This window comes from Microcebus murinus, chromosome 6 (genome assembly GCF_040939455.1).
Source record: "Microcebus murinus isolate Inina chromosome 6, M.murinus_Inina_mat1.0, whole genome shotgun sequence".
NCBI classification, from domain to species: Eukaryota; Metazoa; Chordata; class Mammalia; order Primates; family Cheirogaleidae; genus Microcebus; species Microcebus murinus.
The window spans coordinates 71329222-71345613 of record NC_134109.1 but is presented as its reverse complement, the minus strand read 5'-3'; the positions used below and the strand labels follow the sequence as shown (position 1 = coordinate 71345613).

General features: G+C 37.1%; 1 protein-coding gene, 1 long non-coding RNA gene and 1 other non-coding gene across 8 annotated transcripts in view; 1 reads left to right on the top strand and 2 right to left on the bottom strand.

Moving 5' to 3' along the window:
* The window catches only part of HNRNPC (heterogeneous nuclear ribonucleoprotein C), a 54430-nt gene that overhangs the window by 4460 nt on the left and 33578 nt on the right, over window positions 1-16392 (bottom strand). The window lies entirely within an intron of this gene.
* Window positions 2128-2234, top strand: LOC142871618 (U6 spliceosomal RNA). The gene has a single exon (XR_012919854.1). It is a non-coding gene; the product is annotated as a U6 spliceosomal RNA (small nuclear RNA).
* Window positions 6757-16389, bottom strand: LOC142871495 (uncharacterized). Its single transcript, XR_012919757.1, has 2 exons — window positions 13861-16389; window positions 6757-13498 (listed from the first exon to the last, which is right to left on the bottom strand). It is a non-coding gene; the product is annotated as an uncharacterized LOC142871495 (long non-coding RNA).

Below are 16392 nucleotides of genomic sequence, written 5' to 3'. Positions count from 1 at the left end.
TAGAAACTACTACCCTTTGTGCAAGATGATGATAAAAGTAATAAAAGTGAGTTACCCATCTTTTTGAGTGTGAAACTGATCCTCGCGTCCCAGATCCTAGTTGAATTTAGAGATGTAACTGACCTCACAACCCACTCCCACTCACTGGCACCTAGAATTCAACCATTAGCTACCTGTTCCAGACTCCATCACTGAATTTACCCCTTTGACTCATACTATTTCATCAGACCATAATTAAAACGAAGAAATATAGTTTGTTTAGGATCTATTTAATGGTCCCATGAATACAAATGGGAGTTGAATGTTCTGGCTCCCTGAAGAAAAATATTCACATTAGTAGTGCTAAGGAGCTTTTATTTTCACAAAACTAACTGCTGCTAAAGGAAAAATTGATTCTCAAAAACTCCTAAGAAAGTAGCCCTTGCTTTGTCAAATGTTAAGGTAGATGTTTGAGAAAACATCAAGAAAAAAACAGTAACTTCTGTGATAACACTTAAGGTCAAAGGGATAGGTAAGGCCGGGTGCGGTGGCTCACCCCTGTAATCCTAGCTCTCAGGGAGGCCGAGGCGGGCGGATCACTCAAGCTCAGGAGTTCAAAACCAACCTGAGCAAGAGCGAGAGCCTGTTTCTACTATAAATAGAAAGAAATTAATTGGCCAACTAATATATATAGAAAAAAATTAGCCGGGCATGGTGGCACATGCCTGTAGTCCCACCTACTCTGGAGGCTGAGGAAGGAAGATCGCTTGAGCCCAGGAGTTTGAGGTTGCTGTGAGAGCTAGGCTGACGCCACGGCACTCACTCTAGCCTGGACAACAAGGTGAGACTCTGTCTCAAAAAAAAAAAAAAAGGGGGGGGAGAGATAGGAATAAGCAGCTCAGTATGATTGCTTTAAGAACTACCCACAAAGTTAACATTTCCCCAATGGAAAGCTATACAATAAAATCATGATATGGCAATAGCTGCTGATTCCCTATTGATTAATCCCAGACTCTTTTCATGGGCTGGGCGTGGTGGCTCACGCCTGTAATCCTAGCACTCTGGGAAGCCAAGGCAAGGCGGAAGAAGGATCCCTTGATGTCAGGAGTTTGAAACCAGCCTGAGCAAAAGCGAGACCTCATCTCTACTAAAAATAGAAAAAAATTAATTGGCCAACTAAAAATACATACAAAAAATTAGCCGTGCATGGTGGCATATGCCTATAATCCCAGCTACTTGGGAGGTTGAGGCAACACAGTGAAACTCTGTCTCAAAAAAAAAAAAAGGAATAGCTGCCTTTTGCGCAAATTATTTTCGAAAACATTTTAAATATCCTGAATCATAAAATTACCCCCTTTGCCAAACAACATTGGTTTTACCAAATTCAGTTTAAATAATTTCATTCAAGTTGTTAGAAAGTATTTTTTATTCACTCCCATTGTTTTTTATCTACAATGGAAAAATTTCAAAACGAATTTTCTTTCTGCTTGCTTCTGAGTCTCCTGGAAAAGGGATGGATTTTATAGGCTGCTGTGTTCATGCTTTAGGGTACCTGTGAATCCATGAAATTGCTTGCTAAAACTCTGGGATTGTTTCTATTCAAAAAAAGTTTAAAAACCACATATATTCCACAAATAAGAAAGACTATGCCATTAAAAGGGAGCTAATCAGCATCAATTGTAGAATTGTAAAATACTATGTGCACATTTCTGAGAAACATGCTGTTATTTAGAGAGGTACAGAGGAAAATGGGTATAAATCAAAAAATGAAGGGGTGAGAACTGAAAGAAATGAGTTTAAGAAGGTGAAGATGAAAAAGACCCAAATGAAAAGTAATTTGTAACATGTAGTCTGTGTGAAATATCTAGAGAAAATCACAGAAAACAATGTGACATAGTTGTATAAGTATGGCAATTGAGAGCCAAAATATTTTTTACATTCTAGCTCTAGTAATTAGCAATTAAATGAATAAACCCCTGATGACAGATACAGTACTAAACTGTTAGCTAAGTAGTTAAAATACTGGAATGTAACAAGTTTAATATAGGTTTATTAAAATGTAAATATACAACTGTCAAAATCTCTCCCAAACAAAAGGCTTTTCATAACATAATTGGAATTATTTTGTGCTTAAAAATAAATCAATTAGTGCTCGCTTCGGCAGCACATATACTAAAATTGGAACGATACAGAGAAGATTAGCATGGCCCCTGCGCAAGGATGACACGCAAATTCGTGAAGCGTTCCATATTAAAAATAAATAAATAAATAAATAAATTAACAAGATTCTTATAATTTGTGCTTTATTTCTGAATTAAAAGAGATGATGGCCAGGTACAGTGGCTCACACCTGTAATCCCAGCTACTGGGAAGGCTGAGGCAGGAGCATCACTTGAGCTCAGGAACCTGAGAACAGTCTCGGCAACATAGCAAGACCCCTTCTCTACAAAAAAATTAGTGGCACACAACTGTAGCCCCAGCTACTTGGGAGGCTGAGATGAGAGGATCGCTTAGCTCAGGAGCTTGAGGTTGAAGTGAGCTATGAGCACGCTACTGCACTCCAGCCTGGGTGACAAACCTAGACAACTGCCTCTAAAAAAAATAAAAATTAGAAGAATAAAAAGGAGATGATTTCTAAATGTTACATGGAAGTACTTCACCCACAAACAACGTGCTCCCTTGAGCCTGGGAGGAGCTGAACTAGGAACACCTGCAAACGCTGCTCATTTCAAATATATAAAGGGATTAAATGATAATCCAGTATGCACACCTGCTCACGACTAGAAACTGTACAGCTTCACTTAATACATGGGGGAAGCTAAACTTAATTTAAAATAAAACTCTGATAATTAAAAAAACAAAACAAAAAATCAACAGAAGCAGGTTATTACCACCTGTGGGTTTAAGAACTCTGCCCCGAAGAACATTGATCTAGATTGGGGAATACCACATGAATTCCCAATTGAGAGAATAGGAATCAACTGCCCCTATATGTAGAGACAATAGCACTAATCAACAACTGGTTCTGCAATCTACCATCAGAAAGAATTATTGATATTAGCATTTAGGGATACTTTTGGTAATTCTAAGATACATTTTATTGAAAACTGCTCGGTGAATCCAATAAAACAAAATTGCTCTGCTGACTTACAACCACTTTCCAAGATAGGAAAAAAAGATAAACTATAATAAGTATACGTACTTATTTATTATTTTTTTTTGGAGACAGAGTCTCACTTTGTTGGCCAGGCTAGAGTGAGTGTCAGCCTAGCTCACAGCAACCTCAAACTCCTGGGCTCAAGCGATATTCCTGCCTCAGCCTCCAGAGTAGCTAGGACTACAGGCATTTTTTTTCTATATATATTAGTTGGCCAATTAATTTCTTTCTATTTATAGTAGAGACGGGGTCTCCCTCTTGCTCAGACTGGTTTTGAACTCCTGACCTTGAGCAATCCCGCCCGTCTCGGCCTACCAGAGAGCTAGGATTACAGGGGTGAAGCAACAGCACCCGACCTACACACTTATTTTAAGAAGCATTCAATTTCACATATTTTAAACTATGAATAGCATATTAAGAAAAAAAAAAACTTATCTTGATGAATTCACTGAGAAGGTATATTAACACAAAATGAAACACTTCATGGGAAGACAATTTAAAAATACACCTAGGCCACCACTGGGAAGACAATTTAAAAATACACCTAGGCCAGGCGTGGTGGCTCACGCCTGTAATCCTAGCACTCTGGGAGGCCAAGGGGCAGGAGGATCGTTTGAGCTCAAGAGATCAAGATCAGCCTGAGCAAGAGTGAGACCTCGTCTCTACTAAAAATAGAAAGAAGCTAGCTGGACAACTAAAAGTATATATAGAAAAAACTAGCCGGGCATGGTGGCACATGCCTGTAGTCCTGGCAACTCGGGAGGCTGAGACAGAAGGATTGCTTGAGTCCAGGAGTTTGAGGTTACTGCGAGCTAGGCTGATGCCACGGCACTCTACTCAGGGCAACTGAGTGAGACTCTGTTTCAAATAAATAAATAAAATATATATATATATATATATATATATATATATATATATATATATATATATATATATAAATAAATACATTTAAAAACCTTCTAAGGTAAAAAAAATATCTGGGCTATAAAATGCAAACTGCTTTGAGTCCTAGGTCAATCTTAAATTCAGAAACATGAATAGACTCAAATTAAGAAAAAACAAAATAAAAAACCCTGGCTTTGCTTCTAAACATAAGCTTTCTATCCAGGTGATAAGCTTCTCTATTCTCTAGACTCCTCAATTTCCAAATAATCTTAACGTAACTCATTTGTCATGATGTTTTCAAAACACACACTCCCCCTTGTCACTTTCGATCTCTTCTAAAGATAATATCAAACTGTCAATATCATAAAATTTTTATTTAAAAAAAGGTAAAATTGCAAAACTATTTAAGAATGTGGTTTATAGACCACACATTAAAAACATACAAACTCATATCCATACTCGCATTTATCAGGCAAGATTGTAAGAGTACGCTTACACCAAATTTGATGTAGAAATTATACACCAAGAATTAGTTTTACTGTACGTTTCTATGCTGTCTCCAATTTTTACTCTCCTATTCACTCATAAATCTCCTTGCAAAGTTTTGGCCCTCACCACAACCTACCTTTGTCAAAGTCACTAATGATCTCCACCATTGCTAAATCAAAGAAACATTTCTAGATCCCCCTATTCCTTGAGCTATCAACAGCATCTGACAGAGTTCATCCCTCTACTCTTGACACATTCACATAGCTCTAAGGAAACTTCATAATTATGGTTTTCCTAATTTTTTTCTTTGTGGCCTTCTCAATCTTTGTTCATTCTTCCTCATTTCCCCAGTCTTTAATAAGCTGCAGTACCCAGTGTCATGATTTTAGACTCTGTATGCAGATGACTCCTAGACCCATATTAACTATCTACTTAACATCACTAACATGCAGGTATATCCAATAAACAGCTTAAATTTCACATGTCCACAACTCAAGTGATGTTCACCCCTCATCCTAGCTCCTATGTCCCAAATGACTGCTTGCCTGGATAGCTGTATCAGCACTATCATCTATTCTCAACCAGAAAGATCTTGTTAAAATATGACTAAGACTTCTCATCCTTTGATTAAAATCCTCAAATGACTTCCCATCTCATTCAGGTAAAAACTACAAACAGGGCCTTAACATGCTCTACAGGATATGTTCAATCCATCCCCTCTTCTCTGAGGTCATCTGTTTTTTGACTATAGTATCCCAGCTGAACACAACAATGCCTTAAGAAGGTCACAAGTTAAATAAATGACCTCTAGAAAAGAATTTACTATAAATCTCAAGAATATGTAACAGGGCCAGGCACAGTGGCTCACTCCTATAATTCTAGCACTCTGGGAGGCCGAGGCGGGCAGATTGCTCGAAGTCAGGAATTCAAAACCAGACTGAGCAAGAGCGGGCCCACATCTCTACTATAAATAAATTATTGGCCAACTAATATATATAGAAAAACGTAGGCAGGCATGGTGGTGCATGCCTATAGTCCCAGCTACTCTGGAGGCTGAGGCAGGAGGATCGCTTGAACCCAGGAGTTTGAGGTTGCTGTGAGCTAGGCTGACGCCACAGTACTCCAGCCCGGGCAACAGAGTGAGACTCTGTTTCAAAAAAAAATTTTCTACAGATGAATTTCTCCTATTTTTTGTATCCTACAAATCTGTCCTTTCTTACTGAACTCTATTAATCTCACAGTAATAGCACATTTATGACTATATGGTAGTCTATATGGTTACTGGACTATAAATGACTATATGGTTACTGGAAAATAAGTTCTGCTGCCTAAACAAGTCAAATTCTACTTTGTGGGCCTTTTCTTGCTCCTAGGATTACAAGGTCTTAGGAGAGTATCAATGTGTAATCTTGGCCGGGCGCTGTGGCTCACGCCTGTAATCCTAGCTCTTGGGAGGCCGAGGCGGGCGGATTGCTCAAGGTCAGGAGTTCAAAACCAGCCTGAGCAAGAGCGAGACCCCGTCTCTACTATAAATAGAAAGAAATTAATTGGCCAACTGATATATATATAAAAAAAAAAAAAATTAGCCGGGCATGGTGGCGCATGCCTGTAGTCCCAGCTACTCGGGAGGCTGAGGCAGAAGGATCACTCGAGCTCAGGAGTTTGAGGTTGCTGTGAGCTAGGCTGACGCCACGGCACTCACTCTAGCCTGGACAACAAAGCGAGACTCTGTCTCAAAAAAAAAAAAAAAAAAAATGTGTAATCTTATCCTATTTATCAAAAGTATTTTTTCTTTTGCTGCAAAATAATCAGTTTTTAAATAATCTTTCAATAATATATTCCTTGTAAGCTTTGTTTCTAAAATATTGTTCTCAAGTTCTTTTAATTCCTACTTGAAAAGCAGGCTTTAGTCTTACATTTCTTCTACTGTACAAAACTTAAGACTCATTTCTCCCAAAGTTAGTCATAAGATTAACTTTGCAGCATTCTGGACCTGCATGTACAATCCAATAGTCATTAGCCACATGTGGCTATCTCACTTAACACTGCGGATATAGAATATTCACATCACAGAAAGTGGATACATCACATCCACCTATTGCTTAAATACAATCAATTCCCCCAAAGAGCCCAGTATTCTACAATTTATTCAGTATGTAACAAACCATAAGCCTTACAAACCCCGAAATACCCTTAGTATATGGACAGTTCCATGTCTTCTATGATCACAAGGCAGAATGGTGAAATTTTGAGAAACTCAAAACAGTAAAAATACTCCCAAAGTGTCAATATCAGACACTGTATCCAGAATATATAAACAGTCCTACAATTAAATGATAACAAGAATAAAACCAAATACAAAAATGAGCAAAAGATCTGAATATATTTCTGGAAAAAATAAATGTCCAATAAGCACATGAAAAAAATATTCTGTTATTAAATGTAAATCAAAACCACAATGAAATACCACTATGCACCCCCTAGACTAGAATGGCTAGAATAAAAAAGACAGATAATAAACATTGGGGAGAACGTGGACAAATCAATACTGTCATATATTGCCAATAGGAATTTAAAATGGTACAGCCAAAAAAACACAAAACAAACAAACAAACAAAAAATGGTACAGCCACTTAAAAAAACCACTTGGCTGTTCCTTAAAAGGGTATGATTACCATACAACTGATCAATTCTCCTAGGTATATACCCAAAAGTGAAATCCCCCACAAAAACTCGTGTATCGATGTTCATAGCAGCATTGTTCAAGATGTGAAAACTATTAAATCCATTAAATGATTAACAAACCCATTAAATGATGGAATGTGTGGATAAAACATTTTGGAAGGTGTCAAAGTGTAATATAAATCTGTAATGAAATGAATGAAGGACTGATGATACATGATAAAATACAAATGAATCAAAAAACATTAAGTGAATAAAGCCAGTCACAAAAGACACATATTTTAAGATTTCATTTATATGACCACCAAGAATAGGTAAATCTAGACACAGAAAGTAGATTAGGCCTGATGTGGTGGCTCACTCCTATAATCCTAGCACTCTGGGAGGCCAAGGCGGGAGGATTGCTTGAGCTCAGGAGTTGGGGACCAGCTCTGAGCAAGAATGAGATCCATCTCTACTATAAATAAAAATAATCAAAACAATTAAAAATAGAAAAAATTAGCCAGGCATGGTGGCGTTTGCATGTCCCAGCTACCCAGGAGGCTGAGACAGAAGGATTGCTTGAGCCCAGCAGTTTGAGGTTGCTGTGGCAACAGAGTGAGTCTCAAAAAAAAAAAAAAAAAAGTAGATTAGTAGTTGCTCAGGGCCTGGGGGTATGGGAAGAATGGGGAACAACTGTTAGTAAGGGAATTTGTTTTTAGGATGATAGAATGTTCTAAAATTAGATCATGGTCATGACTGGGAAACTTTGAATGCACTGAACTGAACTCCACACTTTAAACGGATGAATTTTATGGTTTGTTAATTGTATCTCAATAAAACTAAGTTAAGGAGGGGAGTAACATCAAGGGGATTGACAAAGTCTACCTGAATATAGAATAAGTCTACCTGAATATAGAATGCCCTGAAGTAGATTCCTAAAACACTTGAGGCTACTTTGGGATTAAGAAAAAAGAAAAAAAAAAAAGGCAAAACATCACTCAATTCTGAGTTCTATGCCAGATTCTCTTATCCAGACCCAAATGCTACTCCTTTAAAGAAGTATCTTCCACCTACTCAACAAGTCCAGGACACAATAAAAATAGGCAATTAGCCTAAACATGCTACGTGCAATAAAGAAATATTATTGATATTATTGTAAAAAATTTAAGTTCAACATTATCAGGTTTATGTTAAAAGTATATATACTGATCTACAGCACCATCTGGAATCTATGTGTACTGTTCTTAACACTGGAGCTACAAGCAAATGCAAAAATTTCCCCTAAACACAAAGTATCCCCCCCCCCACTTAAAATGACACATAGTGTCATTTATTAGCTTTTCCAAGTACCCCAGAATCCTCTAGTTTTTATAGGCCCTTCCATGCAGAGAGGCTCCTTCAATTTTCTAAAAGTTCAAAACCTAAATATTTCAGTGCTCTCCCTTCACACATATATACAAAGGCCAACTCTCAGATACAGTGCTACTCAGGAGTATCAGAAAAATGGAAAAGAAAGGCAAGGTGTCAGCTTCTCTAATATAAATGAGCTGGAGGTTCTTCTTCAACCTATATTGTTTTTTGACTTGTTAATCCTAAGTCTAAAACTTGGTCTGCCTAGAACAAAGTAGGGGCTCAAATGACAGTATAGGAAATGTGATGGATTACCCTTTTCACCTGTCTTCCATTTCAACTGTTTCATCTAAACTACCAGGATACCTTTCTGGAAAATTTCTACAGGGTAACTATCAGCAGCAAAACTGCATGTATCCCAAAACTCTTCAGACAACTCCTCAAACCCTGCAACCTCCCTTCAGGTAGTCTTAAGAGACAAAATCTCTCTTTTGACTATGTCTCCCTAGAAGCACCCACTTTCTTACCTTTAGCACAATCACATCAAGACTTCAGACTTCCTCCATACCTTCTCTCCATTCCAATATTTACAATATTAACCATTTAACACATCTTTTTTTCCCCTCCAGTCTCACTATTCTAGCCATGAGGTTGTTTCTAAGATATTACTATCTATAGGACATGTAACATACTATAGAAAGCCCTTTAAGAACCAAAGTTCTTTCCAGTTACAGCTCGCTGTCCCTCAAACACACCAAAAATCTTCATAATTCTTTATCTGAGCTCTGCCCTTCATCTAGTCTACCTTAAACCCTCCTACTTAATCTCAAAGGCAAGTTGAAATATAATCCTTAATGAAACCATCTGAGGCTCTAAAATTCTTAACAAGGGACATCATAGCCTCTGGGGCAACACAATTTATGAAATAATAGTATGTAATACATAACGCACAATAGCCCTTCTTAATTTCACAGTACTTTCTTCACTGTATAATACATAGCTCATCATACAAGTATCTACTCTGACCTGTGATTTCATAATTTATTATTTCATTTCTCTTTCTATTCTTAATGCACTGGCATATTCACTTAAAATATTTAGATATGAGGTAATAATATTCTGAAAACCTGTAATAAAACAATTTTACAATCTACTCACGTATACACCGTTTACAGCATTATTCATGTGCCACATGTAACATGTGATGTTATTTATTTATTACGAAGTCCTCAAAGATCATTGAACTAAAAATCTAGGCTCTTTGTGGACCCAGTCTTGTGCTTATCAGGTGTTTACCATGTCTAAGTTATACTACAGCCTATTATCAAACTTGACTAATTTAACCTTTTATGACATTTCCTGTGATCACAAATTCTCCCAAATAAGAGTGAGAATTACTTGGCTGGCCATACTGAATAATATATCCTTTTTCAGTTAAGATGTCAGTAACCAAAAATAGAAATAATTAGCTGGGCGCGGTGGCTCACACCTGTAATCCTAGCATTCTGGGAGGCTGAGGCAGGAGGATGGCTCAAGGTCAGGAGTTCAAAACCAGCCTGAGCAAGAATGAGACCCTGTCTCTACTAAAAAAATAGAAAGAAATTAATTGCCCAACTAAAAATATATAGAAAAAATTAGCCAGGCATGGTGGCGCATGCCTGTAGTTCCAGCTACTCAGGAGGCTGAGGCAGGAGGATTGCTTGAGCCCAGGAGTTTGAGGTTGCTGTGAGCCAGGCTGACCCTATGGCACTCTAGCCAGGGCAATGGAGACTCTGTCTCAAAAAAAAAAAAAAAAAAGAGTATATTATCTTCCACCAAGAACTATTCTAGCAAGAATTTTCATAGAAGCAACAAGACTCTGAAGAGGACCCACCTATCCTTGTCTGGAGCTTATTGGTATCAGATTTTCGACATCCACAAACGTTTTTCACAAAAGAGTGACTTACACAACTACTCTAGATTTATACAGCTCCCAGGAATACACTTCCTAAAGCTAAAAGCTACTTCAGACATGTATAAGTACCTGAAAAAAAGATGTTGGCTAATGAATTTGGGTAATGGTAAACTGCATATGGTAGAGTTGACAATACATTTGAAAGAGTTGATAGTGCCACAAGATTAATAAATCTAAAATGGTAACTTCACATACATTGGCAATTTATCTTAAATTCAAAGAACTTCTAATACCTATAAATCAAGAATAGCCTTAAGAACAAATGTGAAGACTATTGTAATTTATGTAATTTAGTGAAAAGGGTTAACTTACAAACTAATAAAAATCACTTGGATTTTTCACTACTAAAATGCAAGCTCTGCCCACTGAAATAGGTAATACCAAAATATTAACAAGTACAATTAAATTTGAAGTATAATCTTTGGGACTAGATCACTAACATCAACAGGCATTCAAATAAAAATACAAATCACCCTTGTTTCTCCTTCACACAACTCAAGCTCCAATGAGAATTTCCTTTGAGTGTCATGTTGGTATTTAAAGTTTCAGACTTTGGCGCATTCCAGATTTTGGATTTAGGGTGTTCAACCTGTACCAATTCACAGGAAATACAGAGTAGGAGAACATGATAAACAACATAAAATACAATCTACAAAATCAAATCCATGGAAAAGTGACCAGATGTTGGATTCAGGAATTATATTGCTTTATGTATAAATAGTAATCTATGTTTATAAAAGCAGCCTTTATCTTCTAAAGATATATACCAAAGTATTAGTGATAAATTACTCAGACAAATGATTCAAAAGATAACTGGAGAGAAAGGAACAGATAAGATGATCAGGGAGTTGATGGTTGAGGTTAGGTGACAAATACATGGGAGATTCAAAATAAAATCTAGGAAACAAACACAAACCTTTCCTCATTTTACTAGGTATTAGTTTGGAAGACTTGTAAGACTTAAAAAATCCTAGGTATACTAGAGATGTTTACTTGGGAGGGGTAGTGGGAGGTTTTCATGATTCCCTTTCATTTTGGTATTGGCGTAGACAAAATATGCAGTAGTAACAATGTACATCAGTAATAACAAGGTTAAAATACTAATTTAGAAGTGTAAATTTCAGTATCTTTAGCATGCAAGCAATTTACAGAGGTTTTTGTTTTGTTTTGTTTTGTTTTTTTAAGACAGAATCTCACTCTGTTGCCCAGGCTGAAGTGCTGTGGCATAAGCCTAGTTCACAGCAACCTCAAACTCGCAGACTCAAGCAACCCTCTTGCCTCAGCCTCCCAAGTAGCTGGGACTACAGGCATGCGCTACCATGCCCGGTTAATTTTTTTCTATATATATTTTTAGATGGCCAATTAATTTCTATTTTTAGTAGAGACGGGGTCTTGCTCTTGCTCAGGCTGGTTTCAAACTCCTGACCTTGAGCGATTCTCCCGCATCGGCCTCCCTGAATGCTAGGATTAGAGGGGTGAGCCACCACTCGGCCAATTTGCACAGATTTTAATAAAAATTCTCATGCTCTAAAATGATTGGGAACCCTTGATAAATACTTTTAATATTTTGGCATCATTTACAACGCAAATTTGTATCTTTCATATTTTAGTCTCCATAGCAACTCTGTTAAGTAGGCATTATTATTACCATTCTAAGCATTGTATTATTTTATTTTATTTTTTTTTTTGAGACAGAGTCTCGCTTTGTTGTCCAGGCTAGAGTGAGTGCCATGGCGTCAGCCTAGCTCACAGCAACCTCAAACTCCTGGGCTCGAGCGATCCTTCTGCCTCAGCCTCCCGAGTAGCTGGGACTACAGGCATGCGCCACCATGCCCGTTTAATTTTTTTTTTATATACATATCAGTTGGCCAATTAATTTCTTTCTATTTATAGTAGAGTCGGGGTCTCGCTCTTGCTCAGGCTGGTTTTGAACTCCTGACCTTGAGCAATCCGCCCGCCTCGGCCTCCCAGAGAGCTAGGATTACAGGCGTGAGCCACCGAGCCCGGCCAGCATTGTATTATTTAATGGCTGCTTACAACCTGTTTGGCTAAGTGACAAGGCTTTGGATTCCTGAATTGTTCTTTTTTCTGCTACATAGCACCTATCTTCTTACCATAAACCAACAATATACTGAATTTCAGACCCTAGAAAGCTAGATAATAAAAGAAATGGATTTAATGATCAAATGGCATTATACAATACTTATATAATTTCATGGCTTTTAAGGGTATGGTTAAAGCAGGGGTCCTCAAAATTTTTAAACAGGAGGCCAGTTCACTGTCCCTCAGACAGTTGGAGGGCCGGACTATAGTTTAAAAAAAACTATGAACAAATTCCTATATGCACACTGCACATATCTTATTTTGAAGTAAAAAAATAACGGGCACCTGCATGCGGCCCAAGGGTCGTAGTTTGAGGATGCCTGGTAAAGGATATTCAGATATAATGGACATTGAATCAGCCCCCACTTACAAAAGTGGGGCCCATTGTTTTCAAACACATCTCAGAGCCAGTTTCCCACCTTTTTTTTTTTTAAATTAAAGAATCTAACATAGTAGATGCAGGATCCCTAGGGTTACTAATTGAGATAAATATCTGAACCTTATGTTAAAGACTCTTTCCAATGAGTTTTGAGAGGATACAATACTATTTTCCCTAAGTAGTTTTTCCACTCTTTATCAGGTTCTATCCAACCTAATATTTCCCAGATCCTCCCTGACCCAGCATTTCTCACACCAGCAAAAAAAACTACTGGGTCTTCCACTTTCATCCCTAATGTACTCTTCTCCTTTCTGCTTCATAGACATTTATCATACAACATATAAAATGAATTCTCTACCCAACTTGAGGTATTTTAAGTTTCTAAAAAGTGGTCATCTAAAATTCTTAACTATTCACTTTCCCAACAAAGACATCGTACTCTAATTAAATAAGCTCTTCATCAGCTACTACTACGTGGTTGCTCCACTAGTCATCAAGAATCTTTATTGGCCGAGGTTAGAATATAAGAAAGACATTACTTTTTTTTTTTTTTTTTTGAGACAGAGTCTCGCTTAATTGCCCAGGCTAGAGTGAGTGCCCTGGCATCAGCCTTGCTCACAGCAACCTCAAACTCCTGGGCTCAAGCAATCCTCCTGCCTCAGCCTCCCCAGTAGCTGGGACTACAGGCATGCGCCACCATGCCCGGCTAATTTTTTCTATATATATCAGATGGCCAATTAATTTCTTTCTATTTTTATAGTAGAGACGGGGGGGGGGGGGGGTCTCACTCTTGCTCAGGGTGGTTTCGAACTCCTGACCTCGAGCGATCCGCCCGCCTCAGCCTCCCAAAGTGCTGGGATTACAGGCGTGAGCCACCGCGCCCGGCTAGAAAGACATTACTTTTTAGACACTTTATAATGCAAAGCAATACATCAATACATCAGAGAACAACTAAAAGTATACTCTTGAGTGAGGCCATCAAATTTTAGGATCAAATAGCAGTGGTAAGAAATCTGAAGATACGTCTGCAAACATGCAATTTCTTTACCTATTCCCTGCAGTATACATCTCACTTTTTCAACCAATGTTTCCGAATTCCTCACTTAAAACAATTTCTTTTCAAACTTACTTACAGTAAGAGATTATATAGTTTATCTGATTCACCAAGACTAAAAGTAAAACTTTTTAATGAAGGTTATTCTCATTAAGAAGGTAGATACTACACATTACTAAAATTTTCTGTAAGTTCGTAACTGAAGTTCTATGAAGTCCATGACAACCCAGAAATTATACCAAAAAATTATGTATACTAAATTCATCTGAAAGGAACCATAACAAAGAAATAGGATAAGAAATCACAGAAATAAAACCACTTTTTCATGGTTTACATCAATAATATTCAACCCAGAGTGGACACAAGAATGCCTTGGGAAATACTGAAAATATACCAGTAGGCAAGAGTCTACACTAAGACCAGTTTCAGAATCCCTACAAGGTAGTTATAAAAACAGGTCTTTTTTAAATGTGGTCAAGTGATTCCTGTGTGCAAAAAGGGTAAAGGGCAGCTGCTTCAGACAAACTCACTGGGTTTTAGTACCTTCTAGTAACTCAACCAGTGATCGAGTTTCTCAGATCTATTCTTACCTGGAAGTTCTGCCTTCATTTTCGTACCAAAATTATTAGTTTTCAAAATATTATGTTCAAATACAAATAACTATAAAAATCTGAAAAAAATCTAAGGCCAAATGAAACAACCATTTTGATGATGCATTAAGGAGATTCAAACCACAATCTTAATGTGGCATTCCAGGCCCTTTACACAATGTAGATCCTGTTTTTTCTAGCCTATTCTTCTAGCCTTTTAATAAATAACTAGCTACCACAGTCTACACGATATTTCTCAAATATCTATGTGTACATTTTGAGGTCTGCTCATGATGTTTACTGGCACACTAACTCCTTGACATAACTCCCTTGCATGATTGATGAACTCAGTTCAATATTTCTCTTCTGTGAAACATTCCCTAATTAAGGAATTTATTACTTTTATTTTAAAAGCAGAGACTGAACTGTTATAACTATAGCATAAAAACGACAATTGAAACAGTTGCATTCTAAGATAAGCAGTATGCTTCATATATAAGTAAAGTGATACTATGCCATATACTGTATACTTTTTTGTAATTTTAAAAATTTATACTTTTTAGTGCATTCTATACATACAGTTTGCTCCATATACTGTATAATTTAAGTGGTTAAACAAGTAAATCTAACATTTCCTTAATGCTAATTAAGACTAATGTTTTAAGACTGTTGATGTGACTTAACATTTTTTAGAGTATCATTCCATTCCCTAGTAACTGCTACATCAGTTCAAAATCCATCATTCAAGACATCTGTAACCCAGCCCTATTCACACATCTTTCTCATGACTGCCCCCAAAAAGACTTAATGCTGTTCTGAATGCACAAGAAATAATAAAGGGTTCGTATCTCAGTCAACGCACAAACACAATATTCCACAACTTCTTTACTTTTTAGAACTGTATCACCACCCCTCACAAATCTATAGAACACTTAAAAACATTAACTCCTAAAGCATTTTGTATTGTTAATGCGTCACAGACTAAATACTGTATTCTATTTTATATTTGCTGGTATGTCCAAATACTATAGAATTTTTAAAGTTAGGTATCATTTTTTTATAGTGTAGCTGTGATCCAATTCCATGCCAAGCTAATAGGCAAGCAAAGTCGCGGGTTCCTTAACAATCCGGATCCATTATGAGAAATGTATCTCTAGGCACTTTCATCACTGTGCAATCAGAGTCTATTTAGACCTAGATGGTATAGCCTATGATACACTTAGGCCTTATGGTGCACCCTATTTCTCCAAGGCTACAAACCTGTAAGGCATATTACTGTACTAAATACCGTAGGCAATTATTACACAATGGTAAGTAATCATACATGTAAAACAAACCAAAACAGAGAAAACATGCAGTAAAAATATAGTATAATCTTATGGAATCACCATTGTATATGGCAACTGTCATCAACAGAAACGTCGATATACAGCATATGATTGTACTTAACAGAAAAATGATGACAAGAACACAGTTCAGCTAACAAGTCCCATTTCACCATTAGGTAAACCAGCTAGTCCTTACTTTTATTTGCCATACAAACCCAAAAACTGACTGCTCTCAAGAGAGTGAAAACTAGTACCCTAGAAAATAATGGACATGTCCCCATATGTCCTGACAATGTATGAACTGATTCTCTGAATTCTATGATCAATAGAAATGTCATCTATACTTGATAATTTAGAAGGAGCTACATGTTTGCTGTTCATAACAGCTGAAAAAACAAAAAATAAAAATGGTTCTTACTAAGCTTTTTGCTAATATAGACAAAGTAAAACACCTTTAACA